Source organism: Lipotes vexillifer, unplaced genomic scaffold (assembly GCF_000442215.2).
Source record: "Lipotes vexillifer unplaced genomic scaffold, Lipotes_vexillifer_v1.1 scaffold8, whole genome shotgun sequence".
Classification (NCBI taxonomy): Eukaryota; Metazoa; Chordata; class Mammalia; order Artiodactyla; family Lipotidae; genus Lipotes; species Lipotes vexillifer.
This window is the reverse complement of record NW_006781519.1, coordinates 6,903,349-6,914,689: the sequence shown is the minus strand read 5'-3', so window position 1 is coordinate 6,914,689 and position 11,341 is coordinate 6,903,349. Positions and strand designations below refer to the sequence as shown.

At 48.2% G+C, this 11,341-nt stretch overlaps 1 protein-coding gene across 1 annotated transcript in view; it reads left to right on the top strand.

Moving 5' to 3' along the window:
• Positions 1 to 11,341, top strand: part of PTPRG (protein tyrosine phosphatase receptor type G) — a 313,959-nt gene that overhangs the window by 214,230 nt on the left and 88,388 nt on the right. The window lies entirely within an intron of this gene.

Below are 11,341 nucleotides of genomic sequence, written 5' to 3'. Positions count from 1 at the left end.
CGGAAGGCAGGAATGTTACGAAGCAAGCGAGCAAGTTTGCTGAAAAGCCAGAAAACGAGCTAACTGTACGGTAAATAATAGAGGAAATAAACAGGGTGTTGTCAGAGAAAATAATCAGGAAGAGGGCAGGGAGCTTTTTGCATTAAGAAAGGCCCCTCTGGAGAAGTGACATTTACATTAAAACTGAAAGCGTGGGGATGGGGAGAGCTGGTATTAGCCCATGATCCCAGCCCGAGAAACAGGGCTCCCACTCTCAAAGCCCCGTTTGCTCTGTGAATTAGCCAGTTCCTGGATGGTAAGACCAGGGCATGGCTGGTCTGGCTTCCACGGGGAGGATGTGATCCCCATCACGCTGACCGAGGGCAACTTTGTGACTCTGTCATATGCTCAAATCTTTTTCATTTTTTAAATTTTTATTTATGGCCGCTTTGGGTCTTCGTTGCTGTGCACGGGCTTTCTCTGGTTGCAGTGAGCGGGGGCTACTCTTCGTTGCAGTGTGTGGGCTTCTCATTGTAGCTTCTGTTGTAGCGGAGCATGGGCTCTAGGCGCATGGGCTTCAGTAGTTGTGGCACACGGGCTCAGTAGTTGTGGCTGAAAGGCTCTAGAGCACAGGCTCAGTAGTTGTGGCGCATGGGCTTAGTTGCTCCACAGCATGTGGAATCTTCCCGGACCGATGATCGAACCCATGACCCCTGCATTGGCAGGCGGATTCTTAACCACTGCGCCACCAGCGAAGTCCACGCTCAAATCTTAATGAACCATCCTGATAGTTTCTACAAGGGAGCCCTGAGCGTGAGGGGTTGTTATTGTTGTGAGGGGTTTTCTTAATAAGAAATTCTTTCTTTTGCCAGACTACAAGATGTTTAGCAACAATTTTTTTTGCATCTAAGCTGTTGTGGAGTTATAAGAGTGCAAAAAAAAAAAAAAAGCAACTGGTAAATATTTATTTGCTTTTGCACTTGTAAACATTAAAATTCATCTAAAGCTGAGACCTCGTATGTTAAGATACAACTTAGAATAAATTTTCATGTTTTGAATTACGTTCCTCCTTAAAGCTGGTATGGACTCATTTTCTGAAGTGTGGGTTTGCTATGGGCGTTGCTCACTTTGTCCTGGTTTTAGGGAAAAGTGCAGAGTGGCCCTCCAAGGAATTGAGTGGAGGAAATATCGAGCCACTTGTGAAGCTGTTTGAAGCTATTCGCGCATGAGCAGTGACATTCCCTCTAGGAATTTGCTGTGAAAAAGTTGGATTTCTTGCATTTGAAGATATTGAAGAAATATTTATAGAGTACCCACTGTGTCCCAGGCACTGGACTAGGACTGGAAGTAGACTCTAGATCTAGTCAGGCCTTGCTCTCCTGGGCTTTATGTTCTAATGGACAAGCTTGAGAATATTCCAGTAAACAAATGCATAACGTCAAGTGCTGGAGTCGGGGACAGGGACAGTATAGCATCAAATGGTCAAGGGATGGCATTTGAATGGAGACCCAGGCGGTGAGAAGGAGTTAGCTATGCCATGATCCATGAACAAGCGTTCTAGGCTGCAGGAGAGGCAGCAGGTCCAGAGACCCTAAAGTGAGAACTAATTAGGATCAGTCAAGGAGCCATCAGAGGGCCAGTGTGTCTAGACCGCCAAGGTGAAGGATACAGGATGAGTTTACAGACAAGCAGAGCTCAGATCAGGAACGGGCTCATCAGCCATGATGCAGATTTGATTCTAATGGGTATGGAAAAGCAGTGATGGATTTCAGCAAGAGAGTTACTCATCTGATTAACCTTCTCAGAAGGTCATGTGGGCCTCTGTGTGGACATCTGGGGAGGCAAGAACAGACACGGGGAGTAGAGTTAGGAGGTGATGGCAATGGTGACTCGGACCACTGTGGTTTCTCCAAAGACAAGCGGTGGACCTGGAATTGCTTGTCAAGCTTGAGTGGTTTGGCCTCTGGACTGGAGGCTCTGGCAAGTTGCATTTCCCAGCCTGCTGCTCTTAAACATTTTTTTGTCCACACTCCTGAAAAGTGCGGCTTGCTAAGAGCTTGGGTTGGGAGTGTTGATACCTTGAGAGACTGGTGAGGGTGGGGACCTGGGGCGTAGTCCAAGTAAGCAGAAATGAGTCATTGCAATGGGAGTCAAGTTCCAGAGTCCAAGGAAAGGGGAGAAGAAACAGGTGGTAAACCTGGGGTATTTCCACCTCCAGGTACGGGGCGTGTGGGTCTCAAGTTTCAACGCTGCAGGCATCTGAGTGTCTGCCATCTTGGCAGGGTAGCTCTGGAGTCGGATCCCTACAGTAGGCTCTGCCCTTTATTCACGCGGGGTCCTCAGGCCAGTCTCTGCCCAGAGTCTGTCTGTAAAGTGGGGATAGGCAGAGCCCTTAGTGCCAAAGGAGGTGCAGAGTCACCCTTGTCGGTGACAAGGAAGGAGGAGCTTTCTGCAGCCCGAGGGCCACATGATGGCACTGGTGGCTTATGAGGAGGCCCCTCATAGGTCTTTCTTCTGCAGTCGTCCTTGGACATTAAAGAGCATGTGGAGACTGTGGTCCCCAATGAGCTGGCTTTAAAAATGACCTCCAGGAACGCCGCTCTGTCCCCAGCACTGGTGAATCAGAGCATCTCCCTTGCCACCTTCATCTCAATGGGAACGTCCACTCCTTCCCAAAGCCAAAAGGGAGCTTCCTTTAGAATTCCAGGCAGTTCCAGACTGGGAGTAGTGGTGGGGATCGGTTAAGCCAGAGATTGGCAAATTTCTTCAGCAAACAGCCAGAGGGAGCAGACATGTTCAGCTTTGCGAACCATAGGTCTTTGCTGAAAGTGTGCATCGCGGCCAGGTAGCACGGAAGCCGCCAGAGACACTACACAAATGGGCGGATGTGATTGGGTTCTGGTGAAACGCTGTTTACAGAAACAGGCAGTGGACCTCATTTGATCGGTGAGCTGTCATTTGCCGACCCCTGGTTTAAGCAGAAACGTGTGTACCCACTGGTTGATGAAAGATGTGAGTAACTTGAGGGTAAAACCCGAAAACCCTGCATTGTCCACGACCCCCAAGGTCTTACTTTGCTTCCATCCATCTCAGCCTTTTCTCCATCTGCCTCCTCCAGCTTGGTGTTTATTTTTTAAACGAAATCACCATCATTTTAATGTTAGTGGTGACTTCTTTGAAAGACTGTGGATGTACATTTGTTTAAATCTGTTCCACATTTATTTTTTCTTCGTGTTAAAAACAATTCTTTAAATCAATATTTAGTCTCTTTGAAAAAAGCGTCAACGTTTAAAGTTACAAACTGTGTTATATTTTTACCAGCATCTCAAAAAGGCTTGATGTTTGATAACATCTTTTCAAGTGCTATGAGTGGTAGCTTTAGTATTAACTTGCAGGGAAGGGGAAGAGGGGAATGCTTCTCTAGAAGAAGGGGCCGACTCAGACACATACAGAGATCAGGCAGGCAGTAGGCATGGTCCGTCCCTCAGGAGGCACAGCTCAAATGTGCTGTAGGCACCCACAGATGCCTACTGATGCCGTAAAATGTTCTCGGGATGGTATGTGGCATGCCCCAGCAAAAGCATTTCAGGGTGGGCATTGTCTACAAACTCATCAAGCAGTGCTGGGATTTTTCATTTTTCTTTCCTTAAATCAGGGCTCCTTTTTCAGATTCAATCTTGGTCAGAACCCCATTATGTAAACACTCATTCACCGAAAGCTTGTGGACTGCCTTCTCGGGGTCAGCAAAAGAGACAGTCCAGTTTAAGGGTCGGGAAAGTACAGTCTCCAGGCCAGAACTGGCCCCTGGCTGGCCTTTGTCCTGCCCCTGAGCTAGGAATGGACAGTGTTGGTCAGCGACTTAGGGCTGCTGTTCTGCTCTGAGCCAGAGTCAAGGGTGCTAAGCTCCAGCCACCCAACTCCTTTTGGGCAAACCCCACTCCTTTGGGCACCTCTTTGGAAGTTTCAAGCTCTAAAGAAAACCTTTGATTATAAAAATAATTACATCACTGGTTAACATTTGTTCCGTGCTGGTGTTGTCTGTGCTAAAAGCCAAAATGTGCTGTCAACTTATCCCCCGGGAGGCCCGTGCTGTCCTTGTTGCCATTAGGCCAGTGAGGAAACTGAGGCTCAGACGGTTAAGGAACGTGCCCCGGGCAAGACGTGGTGAGACCGGGGGTCAGACATGGGCCCTGACTCCACCGTGGTGCTGCCTGCATCCCGCCTTAGGGGCTTGCTCCCTGAGTGGGCAACACAAGATAGTTTCAGGTGCAGTATTAATTATTAAACGAGTATTTGAATGTGTACTTTTAAAAAGATACCATTTTTTAATTTATGGCACAGGTTCTCAACCAGAGTGATGATTTTGTTCCCCTTCCCTGCAGGGATATTTGGCAATATCTGGAAACATTTTTTGGTTATCATGACTGAGGAGGGGGCTGCTACTGGCATTTAGTGGGAGGAGACCAAGGATGCTGCTAAACATCCTACAGGGCACAGACCAGCCCCGCAACAAAGAATGACCTGGTCCAAAGCGTTGATAGTGCCATGGTGGAGAAACTATGATTTATAGTATTAACGTAAAGTTCCTTTTCAAAGAAGTTTACTTGAGGGAAAAAATAGTAGTTAATTTAAGGTCAGAAAGAAGCAGCAATACAGGCTCATGAAGATAGGGCAGACACCGTGAATGTGAAACTCAGCTGGGGTATCTGGAGGTAGGAAAATGTTGCATACTTTGTTTAAAATAAAATAGAACAGGCACTCGTATGGACAACCGTGGCAGTTTGCAGCCTGGGCTAGTTTTGTTGGTCAGGTTTTTTGCGGGGAGAAGTTTTCTACGTAATTCTGCCTGCCCCGGGTCTTGGCTGTGATCTTCCTGGGAGTGTTGGAAAGAACTAGCTTGGGTGCCCTGAAGGCGCCCGTGTGATTTAGTTTCCTCCCAGGGAGTGTCTGGGTCCTTGGAAGTTTCTGCCCGCCACTGAGTGATCTTTGAACTAGGACAGCCTGTGTATCTCTTAGTGCAGGCAGCCAGACCTCACCAAGAGCACCGAGGTTTCCAAAGAGGCTGGGGTCAGGAATTCAGGCTGTAAGGAGTGGTGTGTTTGACGTGAGTCCTGACTGATGGCAGAGCCACGTGACGTTGCAATGACGTGTCTGTGGCGGTGATTTCTGGTAGATGAGGACCTGCCGTATATATGGGACTTCGAATTAAATTGGGATTTATCAAACGCCCTCAATTTTTCAGCACCGAATGGAAATACACATGACAGTTCCACTGTTGAGTCTGATTAAGTGAGCTCTGTGTGAAATGGTAAGGAGGGCTTATTGATGAGAACTCCTAGTGGTGATATAAATTGAAACACATGACAGATGCTCCAAATCCAGCTCAGACGTGGTAATCGGAACATGGAACCCGTGTCCCGTTGCAGGAGAATATATGTATTTGTAACCCACAATCGTGTCTCTGATTTAGCTAATGCCAGGGCTCCAGAAAAATAAGACAAATTTCGTGGCCGTATAAAAAAAGCGGCCACCTGTTTACTTCACACCCATTAGGGGGGCTTCCACGAAACCCCCAAACCAAAGCAAAATAGAAAATAAGGTGTTGGTGAGGATGTGAAGAAATGGAGACCCTTGTGCCCTGTTGGTGGGAATGTAAAGTGGTGCAGCCACTTGGGAAACAGTATGGAGGTTCCCCACAAAATTTAAAATAGCGTTACCATATGATCCAGCAATCCCACTTATGGGTATTTACCCAAGAGAATTGAAAGCGGGGTCTTGAAGAGACATTTGTACACTCATGTTCATAGCAGCATTATTTATAGTAGCCAAGGGGTGGAAGCAACCCAAATGACCGATGAATAGATGAACAAAATGTGGTATATACCTATAGTGGAATATTATTCAGCCTTAAAAAAGAAGAAAATCGTGTCACATGCTACAACATGGATGAACCTTGAGGACTTATTAGTGAAGTAAGCCAGTCCCCAAAAGACAAATATATATATATATATATATATATATATGTATGTATGTATGTATATGAGTCCATATACATATATATATATATATATATGAGTCCACTTAGGTGAGGTACCTAGAGCGTAATCAAGTCATAAGGCAGAAAGTAGGATGGTGGTTACCAGGAGCTGGGGTCGGGGTGTAGGGGAATTGCTGTTTAAAAGGTGCAGAGTTTCAGTTTTGCAGATGAAAAACAGATTCTGGAAATCGATTACACAACAGTGTGATATGCTTACCCCTACTGAACTGTACTCTTGGACATGGTTAAGACGGTGACTTTTATGTGTGTTTTACCACAGTTTTTTTAAAAAAAAACCAGCGCCTTAATTCACAGCTGCGGGTGGTTTTGAAGGAGTGGCCTTATCAGAGCAAATGCAGTCCTGTTGTGCGCGGCTGAACCCGGCTGTAGATGTCTGAGTGTGCAGACATCTGCTCCTAATCTTTCTTGAAAAGTGAAAGAATCCTACTTTCCCCGAGTCCTGAGAGTGGCCTCTCAGATCCAAGCTCATTTTAGTCTTGACCACGTAGGGGTTCTTGTCCTGAAGCAGAAGTTAAGCCCTCACTGTGGGGTAGGAAGCGTTTCAGAAAGGTCCATCTGATGTCTCACTGCCTGTAGCATTTATAGTACATTGTACTCCGTTTTTATTTGCTTCTACTGGGATGAGAGCCAAGCCAGTAAAAGGCAAACAGCATTAATTCAGTGATGACATATGCCACTGAAAACTGTTTTTCTTTCTTTTTTTTCTTTTTTTTTTTTTTTTTAATTTTTTGGAAAAAGCAGAATGGAGGCACTTTACTCAGATTCTGGTAGATGTGGAAATAAAAGCTGGGAGGAGGAAGGGCTGTGGGGAGGTCATTAAACCCTACCTCCCTCCCGCAGATGCTCAGAGAGGGTTAGGTATTAGACAGCATAAGTCTAAGTTTCCACTGGAAGACATTTCTGAGACCGGCTCATTCTCTGAGTCCCGACCCTGCCTGGCCTCACATCTTCTGACCCTCCTAGCAGCCCCTCATCTGCACATCACATCCATGGGGGGAGAGGGGGGTGTAAGTTGGTACCTCCTTTCCATTTTTATCCTCTTACACACAGACCAGCAACATGTAGCCCTGGAAGGAGTATGAAGGAGGTCCAAGTCCACAGAGAGGAATGGCCCACGTTTATAGATGGAGCAACTGTCTGATTCATTTCTAATTGGTTGAAAAATAAAATCTCTTTGAAAATAAATATGGAATTGGGAAAGCTGCCTGGTCAGAAGCAGCCTCTTCTCTCGAGCTGAATTAGTAATTTCAGAATCCTGGTCAGGAGTTTTATTAAACCATGATTTTTGCTTTTGATGATAAGGCCTTTGTAAAAGTCCCAGGTGTGTGCGTTGTTCTGCTGATTCTTTGGGTCAGAGTGCCATCCTGCAGACAGAAATTCGACTGGCCAGAGGGAGCTGGCAGCAGGAGTCGGGAGTGAAGAAAGCAGGTCTGATGTGAGACATTAGGGAGCAGTGAGGACTGTGGCAAACTGATGAGCCATGCCCTGTCTTAGAGAGTGTGCTGCTTGGTTCTAGCTGATGTTTGCTATGTGGGATTTCAGACCTGTGTTGCTAGCCAGTTTTGAACATTTCCAGGAGAAGATCCCCTTTTTGATTTTTTTGTGAACTCTATTGTTTATTAAATCTTGGCAACTAACTCACAATTTAATTAATAATTGGGGGGGGGGGGGGTGCCAAGCCAGACACATCTGTGGGCTGCCAGTTCACACAACCCATGGCAGGCGGGAATCAAAGGGCTAGGCCTGCTGGCAAAACCAAACCAGCTGGACAAATCAGAGATGGAGGCGAGAAGGAGGTGCATTAACCCAGAGGTCCTGCACTTGTCCTGGTGTCAGGATGCGGGCATCACAGAGAGAGGCAAATCTTCCAGGAGCAGGGCGGCCAAGCTCTGCTGGACCTTTCAGGAGGCAGCTGGGATACAAGTGAAGCTCTGAATAAAAGTGAGCTGCTCCTAACAGTTGGGAGCATCTAATTTTATCACACTGTCAGCGCCGTTGCTTGGTTCCACTGAAAGGAAGAGCGAACATTCTCTGGATGCGGGCACTGTGCTCAGTGCTTGACTGGTCAAGACTGGCTTTCTGAGGATGCAGCCCATGCAGTCACACAGTCCTGTGCTCAGAAGGCCCTGTGTTCGGCTTCATGTTCTGCTGTCGCTTCTTGAAACTCTAATAATTTCTGAACAAGAGGCCCCGTGATTGCGTTTTGCATCTGGCACAATCTCCTTTGCATGGATTATCTTATTTCATCCTTTGAAGTCCCCTGAGAGGTGAGCATTATCATCTGTTTCCCTTTGACAGAGGAGCGACCAGAGGCTCAGAGACAGGCAGTCACTTATCCAAAGTCACACAGCTAGAAAGGCCTAAGCCAGAGTTTGTAATCAGGTCTGCCTGACTCTGAAGGGCAGGATGTTGGTTTCTCTGAAAAGTTGATAGTATGTTCTAGTCTCTGGGGGCCTTGACGTGGGGAAGATTGTCAGGAGACTGAAGCAAAGGAGGAAAAGAGAGTATACCCAGCTCAGGAGGCGTGTTAGGTGTCCCTAGTAGCTTCTGGTAGTTCACTATTTGATTCTACTTTCTCCTTTGAGGGCCTGCTGGGCCACAGACTGAGTCAGGCAGTGGGACAAGCGTCTCTCCTGAAGGATGGCAAGAAGCGTAGTGCAGTCTTGTCTCAGGGGTGACTTTGAGGTTCTGGCTCTTCACTGGCGGTCTCCTCACAGGCAGCCCCCTGCTGCTGATGCCCATAGAACCCATCTGAGGTTCTGTGTGGTTGCCACCCATGCCCTCATTTATTACAGGGGGATTCCGATTCAGCAGAAACCCGATTAGCATTCAGCACCTGTCTGGCACTGTGCTAGGGTGTTGAAGAGGGAGAAGATGCTGGTGGTGATGGTGATAATTAGTGATGCTGTGGGTGGTGGGTGGGGATGGTGATGACCATCATCACAGTTGTTAATGTTAACCAGGTGCTTATGGTTGCCAGGCAACATGCGAAGTGTTTAATTGCATTAGCTCATGTAATCCTCGTGCCACCCATGAGGTAGTGAGCAATATTATTATTTCCATTTACAGATGAGGAAACTGAGGCCCAGAGAGGTTAAGTAACTTGCCCAGAGTTGCATAGCTAGTAGGAGACAGAGCTTTATTACTGTTCTATATACAGAGAAAATCAGCCCTGCTTTGGGGGACCTTACAGTAAGTAGTAAAAGAGCACTTGTAGGGCTTCCCTGGTGGCGCAGTGGTTGAGAGTCCGCCTGCCGATGCAGGGGACACGGGTTCGTTCCCCAGTCCGGGAAGATCCCACGTGCCGCGGAGCGGCTGGGCCCGTGAGCCATGGCCGCTGAGCCTGCGCGTCCGGAGCCCGTGCTCCGCAACGGGAGAGGCCACAACAGTGAGAGGCCCCCGTACCGCAAAAAAAAAAAGAACACTTGTAATTGAGTGTGATGTGTGCCGTAAAAGAAGTGCACAGTGACAACCACCGTGACGAAAATGAGAGTATTTACTTAGCATTTGCTCAATGCTGGGCACACGTCTAAGCGTTCTACGTGCATATTACGTTTTCCCACCACCTCTATGAAGTAGGTTCTTTTATCCCATTTTATAGATGAAGAACTACAGGCCTAAACTGGTGTAAGTTATTGGTTAGAGGTCATGTAGAAGGTGGCAGAGCCAGGATTTGAACCTGTGATCTTTACTCTGCCTTCCAGAGCACAGACCGAGGGTCTGGGGACGCTTCACAGAGAAGGTGGCACCTGAACCAGGACTGAGGAATGAAGAGGAGCTTCTGAGGGCAGGGTGGGAAAGGTGTTCCTGGCAGTGAGATCAGCAGAGACAAAGGCAGAGAGGTGGGCCCATGGCCCAGCATGGTCACTGGGTGGGTGGGTGTGGCCGGAACCCATTGCAGGGGGCGCAGCAGGCGATGATGGGGTGGGAGGAAGGCCCACTCATGAAGGGTTTTGCTGTCCCTGAGGGCAGTGTGGGATTCCTCAGGAGAGTGACAGGCACAGATTCCACATGACTGTGTGGCCATGGAATGAAATTCCAGGCTCCTGGTACTGCGAAGACAAAGCCGTACTGTGAATTTTAACATGAACTCAGCTTTATCACGCCCGCATGGAAATCCAGTAGCACTCCTGTATTTGCCTGACCTTTATGTAAAAGACCTGGGCAAATCCGGCTGCCAGTCATTAGTGCAGGCCAAGATTAAACTGCTGTCAGAATGATTTCCTTAGGTCTCTCTCTCACACTGCAAGTGGTTGCCGGCCTGGAAACGGCCACTTCGGGGGCTGTCCAGGGAAGGATTTCTGATGTGTTCACTACTCCATCCCCTCACAACAACAACAAAAAACCTTACACATGGGCTTCCCTGGTGGCGCTGTGCTTGAGAGTCCGCCTGCCGATGCAGGGGACGCGGGTTCGTGCCCCGGTCCGGGAGGATCCCACGTGCCGCGGAGCGGCTGGGCCCGTGAGCCGTGGCCGCCGAGCCTGCGCGTCCGGAGCCCGTGCTCCGCAACGGGAGAGGCCGCAACGGTGAGAGGCCCGCGTACCGCAGAAAAAAACAAAAAACCTTACACAGCGCCATGAAACATTAGAAAGAGAAGTAGGTAAGTGGTGAAACCTGAGGGACAGTTTTGGCGAAGGGTCCCTTTCAGTGATTGAAGATGAGAAGGACCTGGGGTCTGCATTCGGTTTCCTCCCCATAGCTGCCTACTGTGTAGTAGCCCAGGCAAGAATCCTTTTCTGTAAGAAGGCAAGGAAAGAAATAAGACCCTGGGTATGCAGGGGCTTCCCACGGTGCAGAGTGAGTTCCTTGGACGTGTGGCCTGTCATGTCAGCCCTCCTGCCATATTTTCCATTAACAGGACCATCCGAGCTTGGGGATTCCCCACTGCCAGCCAGCTTATTAGCTGGCTGGGCTGCCCCCTGCTGGAGCCCTGCAAAATTATCCTCATTTGCAACTGTGGTTCTTGCCGCACGTGTATTTACACATTCTAACCCAGTTAACTCATACCACGTAAGAGCTACATAATCAAAATCCCATAAATTCCTAATTAAAATCCCTGCTTTATCTAAAAATACAAGAACAATGGGGGAAAGTGTGGCTGGCGGCCAGAGCTTTGCAATTAAAGCATTATATCGAGGGATAGACTGCACATCTGATGCTTGTCTGCCTCAGCTTACAATACTGCGGTGATTTCCACTGCAAGCCCTGGGGCCTAAAAGCGGTGCCCGTAATTCAGCCTACAGACCCTGGCTGAGGTGGCCTCTAACGCTCCATCTTGGCGGCCCCCCTTGTTCTCCTATCCG